A 22,087-nucleotide genomic window follows, 5' to 3' on the forward strand; every position below is an offset into this window, starting at 1 on the left:
CCCCCCTTGTTCTGGCGTGAGCATCGCTATTTGGGCTTTTAGGCGCGGTTTCCTTCCGTTCCAAACAAATTGGGAAAGATCAGACTGCACCAGCTTAATCCATCCTGTTGGGGGGGCGAGAGGTATAGTGCGAAAAACATACAGAATCTGGGGAGGACCGTCATCTTGATCGCCGCAACCCTGCCCAACCAGGACAACGGGTAGTGTTTCCACTGCCCCAGCTCCTGCCGAACCTTCTGCCGGAGGCGGGTGTCGTTAACTTCCACTGTGGTCTGAAGGGAGGCCGCCAGGTTGATCCCCAGATAGGGAACCATCTCCGTGGCCCATCGCAGAGGGAACCGGGCCTGCAGCGTGGCGCGTGTGTCTGCGGCAAGGGTTAGGTCAAGGGCCACCGATTTCGTCCAGTTGACCTTGAAGCCCGACACGCCTCCGAACCTGTCTAGGGCGGTCATGCAGGCAGGGAGAGAGCCCTGGGGGTCCGCAAGTGACAACAAGACGTCGTCAGCGTATAGATTGATGACGTGGACGTCTGCCCCGAATTTGATGCCTCTAATCTCCGGGTCAGTTCGGATGAGCTGTGCCAGCGGCTCCATATAGAGGGCGAACAGGAGAGGAGACAGCGGGCACCCCTGCCTGGTGCCTCTCTCAATCTGGAAACGCGGGGAGGACAAGCCATTGACTCTAACGGAGGCCAAGGGAAATTTGTAGCAATTAAGTACTCTGGCCCGGAATTTGGGACCCATTCCCGCTTTTAGAAGGACCTTCTCGAGATATGGCCAATGGACCCTATCAAAGGCCTTCACTGCGTCGATGGCTAGCATCATATATTCGCCCTGCGTACGGGACGCCTTCTCAATGAGATGGAGGGCCCGCTTGGTGTTGTCAGAAGTCTGGCGCTCGGGGATGAAGCCAGACTGATCCGGCTGAATAAGGCCTCCCATGTAGGGGCCCAACCTAGAAGCGAGGACGCTTGTGTATAAGTTGAGATCGACGTTTAAAAGGGAAATGGGCCGGTAAGCCCCACAGTCAGTCGGATCTTTGTCTGGCTTGGGTATGACCACGATGGCTGCTTCGAGCAAGTCCCGGGAGATCGCCCCGTCCTCTGCGAATGATGTAAAGAGTCTGGCCAAGAGGGGTGCGAGTTGAATACAAAAGGTCTTGTAGAAGCACGCCGGGAAGCCATCCGGCCCCTGCGCCTTCCCGAGTTTGAGCCGAGAGATTGCCGAGATAACATCCTCCGGGCGGATGTCTCTCTCCAAATTATCCACCTGTTCCTGGGTCAGGGCTGGCAACGGTACCTCCTCGAGAAAGTCCAATTCTGCCTCTGGGTTAGGCGGATCCGCCTCATAGAGAGTGGCATAGAAGTCACTGAAAGCCTCCGCGATTGCACGGTCACTGGTGACTCTGGTGCTATCGGGCCCCTTCAGTTCCTTAACCTCACGTATCTGGGCTACCGTACGTAATTTGTGTGCCAGGAGGCGCCCACATCTATCCCCTCCAGTGTAGTAGGCATGTTTCAGCCATAAAGCTGCGTACTCCGCCCTGTCAATGTCAAGTGCAGCCAGTTGTTGACGGGCAGTCCGTAATTGTCTCCAAATTCTCGGAGCTCCCGTCCTTCTGTGAATTTGCTCAAGCTCTCTGGTCTTTTGGGTGAGTTCGTCCCGTTTGACCTGGCGCTCCTTATTTTCCGCGGAGGAAAGCGAGATAGATTGAGAGCAGCCCACTGCGTTGTAAGCATCGTATCCTCGTTATTGTTGTGGGACAGATAGTCCTTTACGGTGGCCTGGATTCTAGTAACCATGTCTTTCCTATAAAGCAAGGAGTCCCGGAGTCTCCACACCCTGCCTAAACGTGGCTCTCGTGGCCCTGTCAGGGTGACCGTGACCGGCGCGGTATCAGATAGCGACGCTGTTCCGATTTCTGCATTGGTGACAAGTGGGCGAGCCGCAGTGGAGACAAGCAGGTAATCTAGATGCGCATAGGTCCTACGCGCTGCTGAGAAGTGCGTGTAGTCTGTTTCGCCAGGATGAAGCTCGCGCCATGCATCAACAAGCCCAAGATCCCTCAAGCGAGCCAAACCTGACGGAGACAAGGCGCCCACCTGGCTAACGCGCTGACAGGAGCGATCTAGCAAGTTGTCTAGGACCAAGTTCAAATCACCCCCCAGCAAAATGTGACGGTCTACCGTGTCAGTCGCCTCTGTAAGCGCAGAGTGTATGAACTTTTCTTGGCCTTCATTTGGACCGTAAATCGAACCAATCGTGTAGTTTAGGTTTCCTAACGCAAACCTGTAAACCAGCAACCGGCCTTTAATTTCTGCCATCTTACCCAAAACCCAAACCCCTGAATGTGCGTGCCACCAGGATTGCTACTCCGGCCTTTTTCTCTGTGCAGGAGGAGAAAAATTGCAGTGGAAATTTGTTAGAATGGAGGCGGTGGCAGTCCCTAGCTAGGAGGTGTGTCTCTTGCAATAGGCAGATGTCAGCCTTGGAACGCTCTAGAAGCAAGAGTACCGCCTTACGTTTCACTGGATTGTTCAAACCTCTCACATTGAGAGTGAGTACAACCAAGTCACCCATTGTTGTTCAACGAAGTAGTGACTAGTAGCATATCATCAGTCCGGCGCCCCAAACCCGCACTCGCAGACCCACCCACCTCCCAGCATTGCCGCCCTTTCCACCCCTGCTGCCTCATCTCTTCATTCAGCCCGTCGACCATGAACCACGAGACCCCCCTCCCCTTCGCCCAACCCCAAAGAACTCACCCAAGGATCCACCCCCCTCCCCACCAACTGCCAACTATCATTGAGTGTCCAAAAGAAAGTCATAGTCTCTCATCCAGGGATGAAAAGTAGTAAAAGGAAATAAAGTAAGGTAGTCTTACTGGATTGTCCGGGAGCCTCTCTCCCGCCAACGACCAGAAGGCCAGAGAGGACAAGTGAATCAGACGATGTCCTGAGGCGGTCATCCCGTGGGGCCCGAACTACCATCTGTGGCTGCAATTTCCGTCGCCGGAGGTTTCGTGACTCGTCTCCTGCGTCGCTGTTGGCTCCATTGTGGCCTCCTCCCCTCGGTCTCCGGCATGGGCCCCTGGGCCTCCGTATCCTCTGTCGGTGTCTCGATGCCAAGCAGAGAGCAAGCTTCAGCCACCGATCGGAGTTGGTATTGCTTATTTTCCAGTCTGAAGATTAGACGGAAGGGGTGGCCCCAACTGTACAGAATACCCTTCTGCTGTAGGAAGGAGGTAACCGGCTTGAAGAGCCGGCGTTTGTGCAGCGTAAGCGCCGCCAAGTCCTGAAACAGCAATGGCGACGTGCCCTGAAATGCTATCGGATGTGACTGGCGCGCTTTGTGAAGAATTTCCTCCTTAGTGCGGTAATCCTGGCACACACCAGGATGTCGGGCGGTGGGGCTGTTGCCGCACGGGGCGGGCCAGTCCTGGGGGCCCTGTCTAGCTGCAGGGGTGAGTCTAATGGCCTCCCCAGCACGTGGTTGAAGAGTTCCTTGGCATAGCGAAATACATCTTGAGTAGCGTCAGATGTGGCCACATTGCGAATGCGTATGTTATGCCGCCTAGAGCGGTTTTCCAGGTCTTCCAGGTGAAGCTGCAGATCCACCTGTTGATCGTGTAGGCAAATGATCTCCTGTTGCTGAGTTGAGAGTTCCGTTTCCCGCTCGCCGCCCTTGGTCTCCAAATCCGCCACCCGTTCGCCTATGCCGTCCATTTCGCGTCGCACCTCTCGAATCTCACTGGAGAACTCAGTCTTAAGGGTTTGGATGTCGTATCTCAGGGTGGCGAAGGGGGACTCCAGGAAGGCCTTCGTAATGGGTTCCGCACCCTCCTCCAGGGCCTGTTCCGCGTTCTTCGGTGCGAGGGCCGTGGCGTCCTTCAGCTGAGGGGAGTGCGATTTAGCAAACATCTCCTTCACTGTCTTGCCTCGGGGCGGCCTACTCGTGGACATTCCTCCGTTGCGGGGGCCCAGGCGCCCCTTCCTCCATGGCCCCCTGTCTGGTCGCTGTTCACTAGTCGCGGCGAGCTTGCCACCAACCGTTGGGCCCCCCGCGGGCTATTCTCTCTCAAAGACCCCTCCTCAAATCGTGGCACAGGATCGTGGCACGTCTTTCCCGTCTCCCGCTCGGCTCCCAGCGGCAAGCCAGACGTAGAGCCCAAGCTGTGGGATCAGGACCCTTGAGGAGGAAGAAAGTTCGGGCCGCCTGGGAAGCTGGGTGCCGCTTTTATCCGCCGAGGGTCAGGGGCCGCTGGTTCCAGGACATGTGCCCCCCGGGCGGTGACTAGGGCCAAACAGCTCCAGGTGAGGGCCCCTGATGCGCTCAACAGGCTTCCCCAATGAAGATCCTCGGGGGGCTCCGCTCGGTGCACAGGGAGGGAGGGGATGCCCCGGGACTGGGGCCCTCACGGGGGCCCAAACAGTTCAACATAGGCAGGGCCCAGCAGACCCCGGGCCGAAATGCCCGCCGGGAGGCTCGCTGACCCACACACCCCCACACTGCTCCAGGGCCGCCTCGGCGCCCCCCGCCTGTCGTGCGCAGGGGCCGCGCTCACCTCCGTGGTCCTTGCGTGCTGCCGCCGCCATCCTCCGCTGTTTGCAGGGCTGACGCACTCGTCCTGTCGCCAGGGCTGTTTCTACCCCTCGTCCGTTCCCCCGGCAGCACCCGCAGGAGGCTCCGCACCTGGAACAGTAGCTTGCGGATGGGCCCCTTCTCAGGCCCGGCTGGGTACCTCCGCTCGGCTGCGCCTTCCGTTGTACTTCGGCCTCGCTTTCAGGACGGAGGGGGGGATGGGCTCTCCACTCCTCCGGGCCATTGTTCCGTGGCGCTTCCGTCCACGGCGCCCCACGAAGCTGCTTGCTGGTCCGCTCCGGTGCTAGAACGGCTCCGGCAGCCCAGACCAGTGAGTTCGGTCAGAAAAGGTGCCGGAACCGGTGCCTAATTCAGGCCGTTGGCAGGAGCTGTAGCGAGACGCATCCGCTGACTCCGCCATCTTGGACACGCCTATTTGCTTCTTTTATTGGTAAAGTAAGTTTCAAGTGCATGAATGGTATGACTGAGAGAGCCAGGGTATAATAATTTGAAGTGTTTGCACCAGCGCTAATGTAGGACGAGAGTTATAGCAAAGATATGAAAGGGGTAGCGATAATAAATATGTGAAAGGGCAATAGTGACACCAAAATAAGCCACCTATTTATAAAACTGACATGGAAGAAACACTAAAGGTTAGCTTCTGAAATTGTAGCCGATGTTAAAAAGTTTCTTGTTGTTGGCAGATTACCTGCGCGGGGGGACCCCAATGGATTTCTAGTCCATCTCCTTAACCACTCGGCCGCAACAACTGACTGTAAGTTTTGTGCATAATAATCTGTATGAAAGTTTTCAAGGTGTCCAACAGCAAATTCCTGATATTCTGCAATGCACTTTTTAAAAATATTGTTTTTTTCAGCAGGCACATTCTCTCCTAAAAACAAAAATAAGGCTACATCTTATAATCATGTGTGTTTAAATAATTTGTCTTTAGATCGTTTAAATATTTTAAAGGATCTGTTTTTAATAGACATTTTACAAAAACAACTGGTACATTCGGTAATTCTGTAAAAGAAAAACCCAACTGCCGTGACATTGCCAACCACAATGCCGTGACTCGGATTCGAACCGAGGGTGCTGCGGCCACAACGTAGAGTACTAACCACTATAAGATCACGGCAAGCTACTTGGGCTCAATAACATACAGTGACATGGAGAATTTATAATTCGGAACACTCAGGGAACTCCTGTGATAGGCTGAATGTGTTCATTGCTTCCTCATTCCTTATACAAAGGCTTTGTCTCCTCAGTGGTTAATAGGCTGAAACCGTTTCCTGGCCGCCTGCTTGTGAACTGCCAGGAGTCAAAGATCACACATACACTTGTGGGCCTGTGATGGGACAGCAATGCAGAGAAACACACCTGGCGCAGATCTTCTATTCTGTCTAGTAGACCTGCATCTCCCCTGTACCTCCTCAAGCCATCTGTATGTGAAGCAAGAAAGAGTTAAGGAGCGGTCCATCTACACTTTTATAGGGAGGATGCTGCCGTGAGCTCCTCCCAGCTAATCACACAAACAGCAGTAAAGCAAGATAACTACACAGTTAGGGGGGACTGCATGGTTAGGTTTTTGAGGAATTATTGAAACTGACCTCAGTGACCCATGATCAGAGCTGTGGCTAATGACTGCGTGCCTAATTATGATGAAGCAAGCACCATGGCTCGTAGGGGCCCCACAACACGCTTTTCTTAGCTCATTGAATTAAAGTATAAACCTCTGCCATGTATGAGTGGTAAAGGCTTGTTAATTTGGTTTCTTTTCCAATTCACGTCTGACAACAAGAGGAAGGAACATTGGGGCATCAGAATCTTTGGAAAGTAGCCACCAACCTCAGAGAAAGAGAGAAAGAGGGAAAAGGCAGTATGAGGTGTGGGGAAAACAGCAGCAGGTACAAGGAGCTCAAATGAGATTAATGGCGCCTAAATAGAGCACGTAAAGGAACAGTTACAAATCTAAGAAAAGGGAAAGAAAGACTAGGAAAAAAACACGGAAAGAGCCTGTAGATAAAATTCTCTTCCTGGGACAGCAGGCTAAGAGAAATTACACAGGGAGCAGTTAAGCTTGTAACACGGGGAGCATAGAAAAGAAAATGCAGTTTTATGAAGTGTGTTTGCCTAATCCAGCAAGCACTTTTGTTTTATTTTTCTATTTGCTTCTTTTATTGGTAAAGTAAGTTTCAAGTGCATGAATGGTATGACTGAGAGAGCCAGGGTATAATAATTTGAAGTGTTTGCACCAGCGCTAATGTAGGACGAGAGTTTTAGCAAAGATATGAAAGGGGTAGCGATAATAAATATGTGAAAGGGCAATAGTGACACCAAAATAAGCCACCTATTTATAAAACTGACATGGAAGAAATTCTAAAGGTTAACTTCTGAAATTCTAGCTGATGTTAAAAAGTTTCTCGTTGTTGGCAAGATTCGAACCTGCGCGGGGAGACCCAAATGGATTTCTAGTCCATCGCCTTAACCACTCGGCCACAACAACTGACTGTAAGTTTTGTGCAAATAATCTGTATGAAAGTTTTCAAGGTGTCCCACAGCAAATTCCTGATATTCTGCAATGCACTTTTTAAAAATAATGTTTATTTCAGCAGGCACATTCTCTCCTAAAAACAAAAATTGCATGAGTATATCTCTAGTTTGGAAAAGGATAGGCTTTCATGCATACTTTCATGTGGCACTCAAGTTTTTGGGACCCTATTGCACTCTGTTTTCGTGCTTCTTTTAGTCTTTGGCCCATATTACAGAAGTTTACCATCTTTGAGTATTTGAGGCTCCTTTGTAAGTGCTTTATCTTTTTTACTTGAAGAGATATATAATAAAGGGGTCAGGGAAAGATTGCATTTATGGAAGATAAAAGAAGGCACACTTGTCTCACCAAATGCCGTAGAGAAACCTGATGTTTTACTCATGTTGTCCTTAGTTTGTTTTTGTTAGACCTTGCATTCTTAAGGTGGCCTCAACCCTACCTTATTGCTTTTCACCTACGCATTTTGCTGTATCTTTTTGTTGGCCTTAGGACTCTGATCACTTTATCGCTACTAATCAGTGCTGAAGTGCACGTGCTTCTTCCCTAATCATGTGTGTAATTGGAGTATACCTGACTGACAGATTTAATTTACTTGAAAGCCCCTTGTAAAGTGGTATACCATATACCCAGGAACTGATTGTGCCGCCCAAAAAAGTAGCATTTCAAACCTGTCTCAAGCCTGCTACTGCAGTGCCTGTGCTGCAGTGTACTGCCACTTCGACTTGCCATTTAAAACTACTTGCCAAGCCTTAAACTCCAATTTTATTACATATAATTAACCCCTAAAGTAGGCCCTAGGTAGTCCTAGGGGCATCATGCTATGTAAGAAAAAGGTAAGACATGTACTGTGGTAGTTTGCCTGTCCTCGTAGTACCAAACAGTCTATTACATTTTTCACTACAGTGAGGTCTACCCCTCTCATAGGTTAGCATTGGGTATTCCCTTATACTTTTTGGGGGGTAATTCCATATCAGAGAGGAGAAGCTTTATTTATTTATTGATAAATCCTATTTACTGGTGAGGTTGGATTTAACTTTACTATTTTATAAATTCCATCTTTAGAGAGTGAGCATTTCTCTGCACTTACTGCTCTATTTGCCTGAAAACCTGTCTCCAATTGACGTCTGGATTGGGCTGCGAGACAGCTACATTTGTGCATTCCCTCTAGACAGCCACAACACAGCTCACTCAACTGCAACTGCATTCATCTGCATTCTGATTGGCATGGGGGAGAGCTCCATTTCCCCACCGCAAATAGGTTCAAGAACGATAATGTATGTCAGTAGGTACAATATAGCTACATCTTATAATCATGTGTGTTTAAAGAATTTGTCGTTAGATCGTATAAATATTTTAAAGGATCTGTTTTTAATAGACATTTTACAAAAACAACTGGTACATTTGGTAATTCTGTAAAAGAAAAACCCAACTGCCGTGACATTGCCAACCACAATGCCGTGACTCGGATTCAAACCGAGATTGCTGCGGCCACAACGCAGAGTACTAACCACTATACGATCACGGCAAGCTACTTGGGCTCAATAACATACAGTGACATGGAGAATTTATAATTCGAAACACTCAGGGAACTCCTGTGATAGGCTGAATGTGTTCATTGCTTCCTCATTCCTTATACAAAGGCTTTGTCTCCTCAGTGGTTGATAGGCTGAAACCGTTTCCTGGCCGCCTGCTTGTGAACTGCCAGAAGTCAAACATCACACATACACTTGCGGGCCTGTGATGGGACACCAATGCAGAGAAACACACCTGGCGCAGATCTTCTATTCTGTCTATTAGACCTGCATCTCCCCTGTACCTCCTCAAGCCATCTGTATGTGAAGCAAGAAAGAGTTAAGGAGCGGTCCATCTACACTTTTATAGGGAGAATGCTGCCGTGAGCTCCTCCCAGCTAATCACACAAACAGCAGTAAAGCAAGATAACTACACAGTTAGGGGGGACTGCATGGTTAGGTTTTTGAGGAATTATTGAAACTGACCTCAGTGACCCATGATCAGAGCTGTGGCTAATGACTGCATGCCTAATTATGATGAAGCAAGCACCATGGCTCGTAGGGGCCCCACAACACGCTTTTCTTAGCTCAATTAAAGTATAAACCTCTGCCATATATGAGTGGTAAAGGCTTGTTAATTTGGTTGCTTTTCCAATTCACGTCTGACAACAAGATGAAGGAACATTGGGGCATCAGAAGCTTTGGAAAGTAGCCACCAACCTCAGAGAAAGAGAGAAAGAGGGAAAAGGCAGTATGAGGTGTGGAGAAAACAGCAGCAGGTACAAGGAGCTCAAATGAGATTAATGGCGCCTAAATAGAGCACATAAAGGAACAGTTACAAATCTAAGAAAAGGGAAAGAAAGACTAGGAAAAAAACACGGAAAGAGCCTGTAGATAAAATTCTCTTCCTGGGACAGCAGGCTAAGAGAAATTACACAGGGTGCAGTTAAGCTTGTAACACGGGGAGAATAGAAAAGAAAATGCAGTTTTATGAAGTGTGTTTGCCTAATCCAGCAAGCACTTTTATTTTATTTTTCTATTTGCTTCTTTTATTGGTAAAGTAAGTTTCAAGTGCATGAATGGTATGACTGAGAGAGCCAGGGTATAATAATTTGAAGTGTTTGCACCAGCGCTAATGTAGGACGAGAGTTATAGCAAAGATATGAAAGGGGTAGCGATAATAAATATGTGAAAGGGCAATAGTGACACCAAAATAAGCCACCTATTTATAAAAATGACATGGAAGAAATTCTAAAGGTTAACTTCTGAAATTGTAGCCGATGTTAAAAAGTTTCTCGTTGCTGGCAGGATTCGAACCTGCGCGGGGAGATCCCAATGGATTTCTAGTCCATCGCCTTAACCACTCGGCCACAACAACTGACTGTAAGTTTTGTGCAAATAATCTGTATGAAAGTTTTCAATGTGTCCCACAGCAAATTCCTGGTATTCTGCAATGCACTTTTTTAAAATAATGTATTTTTCAGCAGGCACATTCTCTCCTAAAAACAAAAATTGCATGAGTATATCTCTAGTTTGGAAAAGGATAGGCTTTCATGCATACTCTCATGTGGCACTCAAGTTTTTGGGACCCTATTGCACTCTGTTTTCGTGCTGCTTTTAGTCTATGGCCCATATTACAGAAGTCTACCATCTTTGAGTATTTGAGGCTCCTTTGTAAGTGCTTTATCTTTTTTACTTGAAGAGCTATATAATAAAGGGGTCAGGGAAAGGTTGCATTTATGGAAGATAAAAGAAGGCACACTTGTCTCACCAAATGCCGTAGAGAAACCTGATGTTTTACTCATGTTATCCTTAGTTTGTTTTTGTTAGACCTTGCATTCTTAAGGTGGCCTCAACCCTACCTTATTGCTTTTCACCTACGCATTTTGCTGTATCTTTTTGTTGGCCTTAGGACTCTGATCACTTTATTGCTACTAATCAGTGCTGAAGTGAACGTGCTTCTTCCCTAATCATGTGTGTAATTGGAGTATACCTGACTGACAGATTTCATTGACTTGAAAGCCCCTTGTAAAGTGGTATACCATATACCCAGGAACTGATTGTGCCGCCCAAAAAAGTATCATTTCAAACCTGTCTCAAGCCTGCTACTGCAGTGCCTGTGCTGCAGTGTACTGCCACTTCGACTTGCCATTTAAAACTACTTGCCAAGCCTTAAACTCCAATTTTATTACATATAATTAACCAAAAGGTAGGCCCTAGGTAGTCCTAGGGGCATCATGCTATGTAAGTAAAAGGTAAGACATGTACTGTGGTAGTTTGCATGTCCTGGTAGTACAAAACAGTCTATTACATTTTTCACTACTGTGAGGTCTGCCCCTCTCGTAGGTTAGCATTGGGTATTCCCTTATACTTTTTGGGGGGTAATTCCATATCAGAGAGGAGAAGCTTTATTTATTTATTGATAAATCCTATTTACTGGTGAGGTTGGATTTAACTTTACTACTTTATAAATGCCATTTTTAGAGAGTGAGCATTTCTCTGCACTTACTGCTCTATTTGCCTGAAAACCTGTCTCCAATTGACGTCTGGATTGGGCTGCGAGACAGCTACATTTGTGCATTCCCTCTAGACAGCCACAATACAGGTCACTCAACTGCAACTGCATTCTGATTGGCATGGGGGAGAGCTCCATTCCCCCACCGCAAATAGGTTCAAGAACGATAATTTATGTTAGTAGGTACAATATAGCTACATCTTATAATCATGTGTGTTAAAAAATTTGTCGTTAGATCGTTTAAATATTTTAAAGGATCTGTTTTTAATAGACATTTTACAAAAACAACTGGTACATTTGGTAATTCTGTAAAAGAAAAACCCAACTGCCGTGACATTGCCAACCACAATGCTGTGACTCGGATTCGAACCGAGGTTGCTGCGGCCACAACGCAGAGTGCTAACCACTATACGATCACGGCGAGCTACTTGGGGTCAATAACATACAGTGACATGGAGAATTTATAATTCGGTACACTCAGGGAACTCCTGTGATAGGCTGAATGTGTTAATTGCTTCCTCATTCCTTATACAAAGGCTTTGTCTCCTCAGTGGTTGATAGGCTGAAACTGTTTCCTGGCCGCCTGCTTGTGAACTGCCAGGAGTCAAAGATCACACATACACTTGTGGGCCTGTGATGGGACACCAATGCAGAGAAACACACCTGGCGCAGATCTTCTATACTGTCTAGTAGACCTGCATCTCCCCTGTACCTCCTCAAGCCATCTGTATGTGAAGCAAGAAAGAGTTAAGGAGCGGTCCATCTACACTTTTATAGGGAGGATGCTGCCATGAGCTCCTCCCAGCTAATCACACAAACAGCAGTAAAGCAAGATAACTACACAGTTAGGGGGGACTGCATGGTTAGGTTTTTGAGGAATTATTGAAACTGACCTCAGTGACCCATGATCAGAGCTGTGGCTAATGACTGCGTGCCTAATTATGATGAAGCAAGCACCATGGCTCGTAGGGGCCCCACAACACGCTTTTCTTAGCTCAATTAAAGTATAAACCTCTGCCATATATGAGTGGTAAAGGCTTGTTAATTTGGTTGCTTTTCCAATTCACGTCTGACAACAAGATGAAGAAACATTGGGGCATCAGAAGCTTTGGAAAGTAGCCACCAACCTCAGAGAAAGAGAGAAAGAGGGAAAAGGCAGTATGAGGTGTGGAGAAAACAGCAGCAGATACAAGGAGCTCAAATGAGATTAATGGCGCCTAAATAGAGCACATAAAGGAACAGTTACAAATCTAAGAAAAAGGAAAGAAAGACTAGGAAAAAAACACGGAAAGAGCCTGTAGATAAAATTCTCTTCCTGGGACAGCAGGCTAAGAGAAATTACTCAGGGAGCAGTTAAGCTTGTAACACGGGGAGAATAGAAAAGAAAATGCAGTTTTATGAAGTGTGTTGCCTAATCCAGCAAGCACTTTTGTTTTATTTTTCTATTTGCTTCTTTTATTGGTAAAGTAAGTTTCAAGTGCATGAATGGTATGACTGAGAGAGCCAGGGTATAATAATTTGAAGTGTTTGCACCAGCGCTAATGTAGGACGAGAGTTATAGCAAAGATATGAAAGGGGTAGCGATAATAAATATGTGAAAGGGCAATAGTGACACCAAAATAAGCCACCTATTTATAAAACTGACATGGAAGAAATTCTAAAGGTTAGCTTCTGAAATTGTAGCCGATGTTAAAAAGTTTCTCGTTGTTGGCAGGATTTGAACCTGCGTGGGGGGGACCCCAATGGAATTCTAGTCCATCGCCTTAACCACTCGGCCACAACAACTGACTGCAAGTTTTGTGCAAATAATCTGTATGAAAGTTTTCAAGGTGTCCCACAGAAAGTTCCTGATATCCTGCAATGCACTTTTTAAAAATAATGTTTTTTTCAGCAGGCACATTCTCTCCTAAAAACAAAAATAAGGCTACATCTTATAATCATGTGTGTTTAAATAATTTGTCGTTAGATCGTTTAAATATTTTAAAGGATCTGTTTTTAATAGACATTTTACAAAAACAACTGGTACATTTGGTAATTCTGTAAAAGAAAAACCCAACTGCCGTGACATTGCCAACCACAATGCCGTGACTCGGATTCGAACCGAGGTTTCTGCGGCCACAACGCAGAGTACTAACCACTATACGATCACGGCGAGCTACTTGGGCTCAATAACATACAGTGACATGGAGAATTTATAATTCAAAACACTCAGGGAACTCCTGTGATAGGCTGAATGTGTTCATTGCTTCCTCATTCCTTATACAAAGGCTTTGTCTCCTCAGTGGTTGATAGGCTGAAACCGTTTCCTGGCCACCTGCTTGTGAACTGCCAGAAGTCAAAGATCACACATACACTTGTGGGCCTGTGATGGGACACCAATGCAGATAAATACACCTGGCGCAGATCTTCTATTCTGTCTATTAGACCTGCATCTCCCCTGTACCTCCTCAAGCCATCTGTATGTGAAGCAAGAAAAAGTTAAGGAGCGGTCCATCTATACTTTTATAGGGAGGATGCTGCCGTGAGCTCCTCCCAGCTAATCACACAAACAGCAGTAAAGCAAGATAACTATACCGTTAGGGGGGGGACTGCATGGTTAGGTTTTTGAGGAATTATTGAAACTGACCTCAGTGACCCATGATCAGAGCTGTGGCTAATGACTGCGCGCCCAATTATGATGAAGCAAGCACCATGGCTCGTAGGGGCCCCACAACACGCTTTTCTTAGCTCATTGAATTAAAGTATAAACCTCTGCCATGTATGAGTGGTAAAGGCTTGTTAATTTGGTTGCTTTTCCAATTCACGTCTGACAACAAGATGAAGGAACATTGGGGCATCAGAAGCTTTGGAAAGTAGCCACCAACCTCAGAGAAAGAGAGAAAGAGGGAAAAGGCAGTATGAGGTGTGGAGAAAACAGCAGCAGGTACAAGGAGCTCAAATTAGATTAATGGCGCCTAAATAGAGCACATAAAGGAACAGTTACAAATCTAAGAAAAGGGAAAGAAAGACTAGGAAAAAAACACGGAAAGAGCCTGTAGATAAAATTCTCTTCCTGGGACAGCAGGCTAAGAGAAATTACACAGGGTGCAGTTAAGCTTGTAACACGGGGAGAATAGAAAAGAAAATGCAGTTTTATGAAGTGTGTTTGCCTAATCCAGCAAGCACTTTTATTTTATTTTTCTATTTGCTTCTTTTATTGGTAAAGTAAGTTTCAAGTGCATGAATGGTATGACTGAGAGAGCCAGGGTATAATAATTTGAAGTGTTTGCACCAGCGCTAATGTAGGACGAGAGTTATAGCAAAGATATGAAAGGGGTAGCGATAATAAATATGTGAAAGGGCAATAGTGACACCAAAATAAGCCACCTATTTATAAAACTGACATGGAAGAAATTCTAAAGGTTAACTTCTGAAATTGTAGCCGATGTTAAAAAGTTTCTCGTTGTTGGCAGGATTCGAACCTGCGCGGGGAGACCCCAATGGATTTCTAGTCCATCGCCTTAACCACTCGGCCACAACAACTGACTGTAAGTTTTGTGCAAATAATCTGTATGAAAGTTTTCAATGTGTCCCACAGCAAATTCCTGGTATTCTGCAATGCACTTTTTTAAAATAATGTATTTTTCAGCAGGCACATTCTCTCCTAAAAACAAAAATTGCATGAGTATATCTCTAGTTTGGAAAAGGATAGGCTTTCATGCATACTCTCATGTGGCACTCAAGTTTTTGGGACCCTATTGCACTCTGTTTTCGTGCTGCTTTTAGTCTATGGCCCATATTACAGAAGTCTACCATCTTTGAGTATTTGAGGCTCCTTTGTAAGTGCTTTATCTTTTTTACTTGAAGAGCTATATAATAAAGGGGTCAGGGAAAGGTTGCATTTATGGAAGATAAAAGAAGGCACACTTGTCTCACCAAATGCCGTAGAGAAACCTGATGTTTTACTCATGTTATCCTTAGTTTGTTTTTGTTAGACCTTGCATTCTTAAGGTGGCCTCAACCCTACCTTATTGCTTTTCACCTACGCATTTTGCTGTATCTTTTTGTTGGCCTTAGGACTCTGATCACTTTATTGCTACTAATCAGTGCTGAAGTGAACGTGCTTCTTCCCTAATCATGTGTGTAATTGGAGTATACCTGACTGACAGATTTCATTGACTTGAAAGCCCCTTGTAAAGTGGTATACCATATACCCAGGAACTGATTGTGCCGCCCAAAAAAGTATCATTTCAAACCTGTCTCAAGCCTGCTACTGCAGTGCGTGTGCTGCAGTGTACTGCCACTTCGACTTGCCATTTAAAACTACTTGCCAAGCCTTAAACTCCAATTTTATTACATATAATTAACCAAAATGTAGGCCCTAGGTAGTCCTAGGGGCATCATGCTATGTAAGTAAAAGGTAAGACATGTACTGTGGTAGTTTGCATGTCCTGGTAGTACAAAACAGTCTATTACATTTTTCACTACTGTGAGGTCTGCCCCTCTCGTAGGTTAGCATTGGGTATTCCCTTATACTTTTTGGGGGGTAATTCCATATCAGAGAGGAGAAGCTTTATTTATTTATTGATAAATCCTATTTACTGGTGAGGTTGGATTTAACTTTACTACTTTATAAATGCCATTTTTAGAGAGTGAGCATTTCTCTGCACTTACTGCTTTATTTGCCTGAAAACCTGTCTCCAATTGACGTCTGGATTGGGCTGCGAGACAGCTACATTTGTGCATTCCCTCTAGACAGCCACAATACAGGTCACTCAACTGCAACTGCATTCATCTGCATTCTGATTGGCATGGGGGAGAGCTCCATTCCCCCACCGCAAATAGGTTCAAGAACGATAATTTATGTCAGTAGGTACAATATAGCTACATCTTATAATCATGTGTGTTAAAATAATTTGTCGTTAGATCGTTTAAATATTTTAAAGGATCTGTTTTTAATAGACATTTTACAAAAACAACTGGTACATTTGGTAATTCTGTAAAAGAAAAACCCAACTGCCGTGACATTGCCAACCACAATGCCGTGACTCGGATTCGAACCGAGGTTGCTGCGGCCACAACGCAGAGTACTAACCACTATACGATCACGGCGAGCTACTTGGGCTCAATAACATACAGTGACATGGAGAATTTATAATTCGGTACACTCAGGGAACTCCTGTGATAGGCTGAATGTGTTAATTGCTTCCTCATTCCTTATACAAAGGCTTTGTCTCCTCAGTGGTTGATTGGCTGAAACTGTTTCCTGGCCGCCTGCTTGTGAACTGCCAGGAGTCAAAGATCACACATACACTTGTGGGCCTGTGATGGGACACCAATGCAGAGAAACACACCTGGCGCAGATCTTCTATACTGTCTAGTAGACCTGCATCTCCCCTGTACCTCCTCAAGCCATCTGTATGTGAAGCAAGAAAGAGTTAAGGAGCGGTCCATCTACACTTTTATAGGGAGGATGCTGCCATGAGCTCCTCCCAGCTAATCACACAAACAGCAGTAAAGCAAGATAACTACACAGTTAGGGGGGACTGCATGGTTAGGTTTTTGAGGAATTATTGAAACTGACCTCAGTGACCCATGATCAGAGCTGTGGCTAATGACTGCGTGCCTAATTATGATGAAGCAAGCACCATGGCTCGTAGGGGCCCCACAACACGCTTTTCTTAGCTCAATTAAAGTATAAACCTCTGCCATATATGAGTGGTAAAGGCTTGTTAATTTGGTTGCTTTTCCAATTCACGTCTGACAACAAGATGAAGGAACATTGGGGCATCAGAAGCTTTGGAAAGTAGCCACCAACCTCAGAGAAAGAGAGAAAGAGGGAAAAGGCAGTATGAGGTGTGGAGAAAACAGCAGCAGGTACAAGGAGCTCAAATGAGATTAATGGCGCCTAAATAGAGCACGTAAAGGAACAGTTACAAATCTAAGAAAAAGGAAAGAAAGACTAGGAAAAAAACACGGAAAGAGCCTGTAGATAAAATTCTCTTCCTGGGACAGCAGGCTAAGAGAAATTACACAGGGAGCAGTTAAGCTTGTAACACGGGGAGAATAGAAAAGAAAATGCAGTTTTATGAAGTGTGTTGCCTAATCCAGCAAGCACTTTTGTTTTATTTTTCTATTTGCTTCTTTTATTGGTAAAGTAAGTTTCAAGTGCATGAATGGTATGACTGAGAGAGCCAGTGTATAATAATTTGAAGTGTTTGCACCAGCGCTAATGTAGGACGAGAGTTATAGCAAAGATATGAAAGGGGTAGCGATAATAAATATGTGAAAGGGCAATAGTGACACCAAAATAAGCCACCTATTTATAAAACTGACATGGAAGAAATTCTAAAGGTTAGCTTCTGAAATTGTAGCCGATGTTAAAAAGTTTCTCGTTGTTGGCAGGATTCAAACCTGCGCGGGGGGACCCCAATGGATTTCTAGTCCATCGCCTTAACCACTCGGCCACAACAACTGACTGCAAGTTTTGTGCAAATAATCTGTATGAAAGTTTTCAAGGTGTCCCACAGAAAATTCCTGATATCCTGCAATGCACTTTTTAAAAATAATGTTTTTTTCAGCAGGCACATTCTCTCCTAAAAACAAAAATAAGGCTACATCTTATAATCATGTGTGTTTAAATAATTTGTCGTTAGATCGTTTAAATATTTTAAAGGATCTGTTTTTAATAGACATTTTACAAAAACAACTGGTACGTTTGGTAATTCTGTAAAAGAAAAACCCAACTGCCGTGAGATTGCCAACCACAATGCCGTGACTCGGATTCGAACCGAGGTTGCTGCGGCCACAACGCAGAGTACTAACCACTATACGATCACGGCGAGCTACTTGGGCTCAATAACATACAGTGACATGGAGAATTTATAATTTGAAACACTCAGGGAACTCCTGTGATAGGCTGAATGTGTTCATTGCTTCCTCATTCCTTATACAAAGGCTTTGTCTCCTCAGTGGTTGATAGGCTGAAACCGTTTCCTGGCCGCCTGCTTGTGAACTGCCAGAAGTCAAAGATCACAAATACACTTGTGGGCCTGTGATGGGACACCAATGCAGAGAAACACACCTGGCGCAGATCTTCTATTCTGTCTATTAGACCTGCATCTCCCCTGTACCTCCTCAAGCCATCTGTATGTGAAGCAAGAAAAAGTTAAGGAGCGGTCCATCTACACTTTTATAGGGAGGATGCTGCCGTGAGCTCCTCCCAGCTAATCACACAAACAGCAGTAAAGCAAGATAACTACACAGTTAGGGGGGACTGCATGGATAGGTTTTTGAGGAATTATTGAAACTGACCTCAGTGACCCATGATCAGAGCTGTGGCTAATGACTGCGTGCCCAATTATGATGAAGCAAGCACCATGGCTCGTAGGGGCCCCACAACACGCTTTTCTTAGCTCATTGAATTAAAGTATAAACCTCTGCCATGTATGAGTGGTAAAGGCTTGTTAATTTGGTTGCTTTTCCAATTCACGTCTGACAACAAGATGAAGGAACATTGGGGCATCAGAAGCTTTGGAAAGTAGCCACCAACCTCAGAGAAAGAGAGAAAGAGGGAAAAGGCAGTATGAGGTGTGGAGAAAACAGCAGCAGGTACAAGGAGCTCAAATTAGATTAATGGCGCCTAAATAGAGCACATAAAGGAACAGTTACAAATCTAAGAAAAGGGAAAGAAAGACTAGGAAAAAAACACGGAAAGAGCCTGTAGATAAAATTCTCTTCCTGGGACAGCAGGCTAAGAGAAATTACACAGGGAGCAGTTAAGCTTGTAACACGGGGAGAATAGAAAAGAAAATGCAGTTTTATGAAGTGTGTTTGCCTAATCCAGCAAGCACTTTTGTTTTATTTTTCTATTTGCTTCTTTTATTGGTAAAGTAAGTTTCAAGTGCATGAATGGTATGACTGAGAGAGCCAGGGTATAATAATTTGAAGTGTTTGCACCAGCGCTAATGTAGGACGAGAGTTATAGCAAAGATATGAAAGGGGTAGCGATAATAAATATGTGAAAGGGCAATAGTGACACCAAAATAAGCCACCTATTTATAAAACTGACATGGAAGAAATTCTAAAGGTTAACTTCTGAAATTGTAGCCGATGTTAAAAAGCTTCTCGTTGTTGGCAGGATTCGAACCTGCGCGGGGAGACCCCAATGGATTTCTAGTCCATCGCCTTAACCACTCAGCCACAACAACTGACTGTAAGTTTTGTGCAAATAATCTGTATGAAAGTTTTCAAGGTGTCCCAAAGCAAATTCCTGGTATTCTGCAATGCACTTTTTAAAAATAATGTTTTTTTCAGCAGGCACATTCTCTCCTAAAAACAAAAATTGCATGAGTATATCTCTAGGTTGGAAAAGGATAGGCTTTCATGCATACTCTCATGTGGCACTCAAGTTTTCGTGCTGCTTTTAGTCTATGGCCCATATTACAGAAGTCTACCATCTTTGAGTATTTGAGGCTCCTTTGTAAGTGCTTTATCTTTTTTACTTGAAGAGCTATATAATAAAGGGGTCAGGGAAAGATTGCATTTATGGAAGATAAAAGAAGGCACACTTGTCTCACCAAATGCCGTAGAGAAACCTGATGTTTTACTCATGTTATCCTTAGTTTGTTTTTGTTAGACCTTGCATTCTTAAGGTGGCCTCAACCCTACCTTATTGCTTTTCACCTACGCATTTTGCTGTATCTTTTTGTTGGCCTTAGGACTCTGATCACTTTATTGCTACTAATCAGTGCTGAAGTGAACGTGCTTCTTCCCAAATCATGTGTGTAATTGGAGTATACCTGACTGACACATTTCATTGACTTGAAAGCCCCTTGTAAAGTGGTATACCATATACCCAGGAACTGATTGTGCCGCCCAAAAAAGGATCATTTCAAACCTGTCTCAAGCCTGCTACTGCAGTGCCTGTGCTGCAGTGTACTGCCACTTCGACTTGCCATTTAAAACTACTTGCCAAGCCTTAAACTCCAATTTTATTACATATAATTAACCAAAAGGTAGGCCCTAGGTAGTCCTAGGGGCATCATGCTATGTAAGTAAAAGGTAAGACATGTACTGTGGTAGTTTGCATGTCCTGGTAGTACAAAACAGTCTATTACATTTTTCACTACTGTGAGGTCTGCCCCTCTCGTAGGTTAGCATTGGGTATTCCCTTATACTTTTTGGGGGGTAATTCCATATCAGAGAGGAGAAGCTTTATTTATTTATTGATAAATCCTATTTACTGGTGAGGTTGGATTTAACTTTACTACTTTATAAATGCCATTTTTAGAGAGTGAGCATTTCTCTGCACTTACTGCTCTATTTGCCTGAAAACCTGTCTCCAATTGACGTCTGGATTGGGCTGCGAGACAGCTACATTTGTGCATTCCCTCTAGACAGCCACAACACAGGTCACTCAACTGCAACTGCATTCATCTGCATTCTGATTGGCATGGGGGAGAGCTCCATTCCCCCACCGCAAATAGGTTCAAGAACGATAATTTATGTCAGTAGGTACAATATAGCTACATCTTATAATCATGTGTGTTAAAATAATTTGTCGTTAGATCGTTTAAATATTTTAAAGGATCTGTTTTTAATAGACATTTTACAAAAACAACTGGTACATTTTGTAATTCTGTAAAAGAAAAACCCAACTGCCGTGACATTGCCAACCACAATGCCGTGACTCGGATTCGAACCAAGGTTGCTGCGGCCACAACGCAGAGTACTAACCACTATACGATCACGGCGAGCTACTTGGGCTCAATAACATACAGTGACATGGAGAATTTATAATTCGAAACACTCAGGGAACTCCTGTGATAGGCTGAATGTGTTCATTGCTTCCTCATTCCTTATACAAAGGCTTTGTCTCCTCAGTGGTTGATAGGCTGAAACCGTTTCCTGGCCGCCTGCTTGTGAACTGCCAGAAGTCAAAGATCACACATACACTTGTGGGCCTGTGATGGGACACCAATGCAGATAAATACACCTGGCGCAGATCTTCTATTCTGTCTATTAGACCTGCATCTCCCCTGTACCTCCTCAAGCCATCTGTATGTGAAGCAAGAAAAAGTTAAGGAGCGGTCCATCTATACTTTTATAGGGAGGATGCTGCCGTGAGCTCCTCCCAGCTAATCACACAAACAGCAGTAAAGCAAGATAACTATACCGTTAGGGGGGGGGACTGCATGGTTAGGTTTTTGAGGAATTATTGAAACTGACCTCAGTGACCCATGATCAGAGCTGTGGCTAATGACTGCGCGCCCAATTATGATGAAGCAAGCACCATGGCTCGTAGGGGCCCCACAACACGCTTTTCTTAGCTCATTGAATTAAAGTATAAACCTCTGCCATGTATGAGTGGTAAAGGCTTGTTAATTTGGTTGCTTTTCCAATTCACGTCTGACAACAAGATGAAGGAACATTGGGGCATCAGAAGCTTTGGAAAGTAGCCACCAACCTCAGAGAAAGAGAGAAAGAGGGAAAAGGCAGTATGAGGTGTGGAGAAAACAGCAGCAGGTACAAGGAGCTCAAATGAGATTAATGGCGCCTAAATAGAGCACATAAAGGAACAGTTACAAATCTAAGAAAAGGGAAAGAAAGACTAGGAAAAAAACACGGAAAGAGCCTGTAGATAAAATTCTCTTCCTGGGACAGCAGGCTAAGAGAAATTACACAGGGTGCAGTTAAGCTTGTAACACGGGGAGAATAGAAAAGAAAATGCAGTTTTATGAAGTGTATTTGCCAAATCCAGCAAGCACTTTTATTTTATTTTTCTATTTGCTTCTTTTATTGGTAAAGTAAGTTTCAAGTGCATGAATGGTATGACTGAGAGAGCCAGGGTATAATAATTTGAAGTGTTTGCACCAGCGCTAATGTAGGACGAGAGTTATAGCAAAGATATGAAAGGGGTAGCGATAATAAATATGTGAAAGGGCAATAG

The 22,087-nt window shown here is 44.9% G+C and overlaps 10 non-coding genes across 10 annotated transcripts; all 10 read right to left on the bottom strand.

The window, feature by feature from the left end:
• Positions 1-7,004: 7,004 nt before the first annotated feature.
• On the bottom strand, positions 7,005-7,086 carry TRNAS-AGA (transfer RNA serine (anticodon AGA)). Its single transcript has one exon. It is a non-coding gene; the product is annotated as a tRNA-Ser (tRNA).
• Positions 7,087-9,938: 2,852 nt separating this feature from the next.
• Positions 9,939-10,020, bottom strand: TRNAS-AGA (transfer RNA serine (anticodon AGA)). The gene has a single exon. It is a non-coding gene; the product is annotated as a tRNA-Ser (tRNA).
• Positions 10,021-12,859: 2,839 nt separating this feature from the next.
• On the bottom strand, positions 12,860-12,942 carry TRNAS-AGA (transfer RNA serine (anticodon AGA)). The gene has a single exon. It is a non-coding gene; the product is annotated as a tRNA-Ser (tRNA).
• A 295-nt stretch (positions 12,943-13,237) lies between these two features.
• TRNAH-GUG (transfer RNA histidin (anticodon GUG)) lies at positions 13,238-13,309 on the bottom strand. Its single transcript has one exon. It is a non-coding gene; the product is annotated as a tRNA-His (tRNA).
• A 1,288-nt stretch (positions 13,310-14,597) lies between these two features.
• On the bottom strand, positions 14,598-14,679 carry TRNAS-AGA (transfer RNA serine (anticodon AGA)). The gene has a single exon. It is a non-coding gene; the product is annotated as a tRNA-Ser (tRNA).
• A 1,497-nt stretch (positions 14,680-16,176) lies between these two features.
• TRNAH-GUG (transfer RNA histidin (anticodon GUG)) lies at positions 16,177-16,248 on the bottom strand. Its single transcript has one exon. It is a non-coding gene; the product is annotated as a tRNA-His (tRNA).
• Positions 16,249-17,529: 1,281 nt separating this feature from the next.
• Positions 17,530-17,611, bottom strand: TRNAS-AGA (transfer RNA serine (anticodon AGA)). Its single transcript has one exon. It is a non-coding gene; the product is annotated as a tRNA-Ser (tRNA).
• Positions 17,612-17,906: 295 nt separating this feature from the next.
• TRNAH-GUG (transfer RNA histidin (anticodon GUG)) lies at positions 17,907-17,978 on the bottom strand. Its single transcript has one exon. It is a non-coding gene; the product is annotated as a tRNA-His (tRNA).
• A 1,286-nt stretch (positions 17,979-19,264) lies between these two features.
• TRNAS-AGA (transfer RNA serine (anticodon AGA)) lies at positions 19,265-19,346 on the bottom strand. Its single transcript has one exon. It is a non-coding gene; the product is annotated as a tRNA-Ser (tRNA).
• Positions 19,347-20,819: 1,473 nt separating this feature from the next.
• Positions 20,820-20,891, bottom strand: TRNAH-GUG (transfer RNA histidin (anticodon GUG)). Its single transcript has one exon. It is a non-coding gene; the product is annotated as a tRNA-His (tRNA).
• Between the last annotated feature and the right edge of the window lie 1,196 nt (positions 20,892-22,087).

Source organism: Lissotriton helveticus, chromosome 12, assembly GCF_964261635.1.
Source record: "Lissotriton helveticus chromosome 12, aLisHel1.1, whole genome shotgun sequence".
Classification (NCBI taxonomy): Eukaryota; Metazoa; Chordata; class Amphibia; order Caudata; family Salamandridae; genus Lissotriton; species Lissotriton helveticus.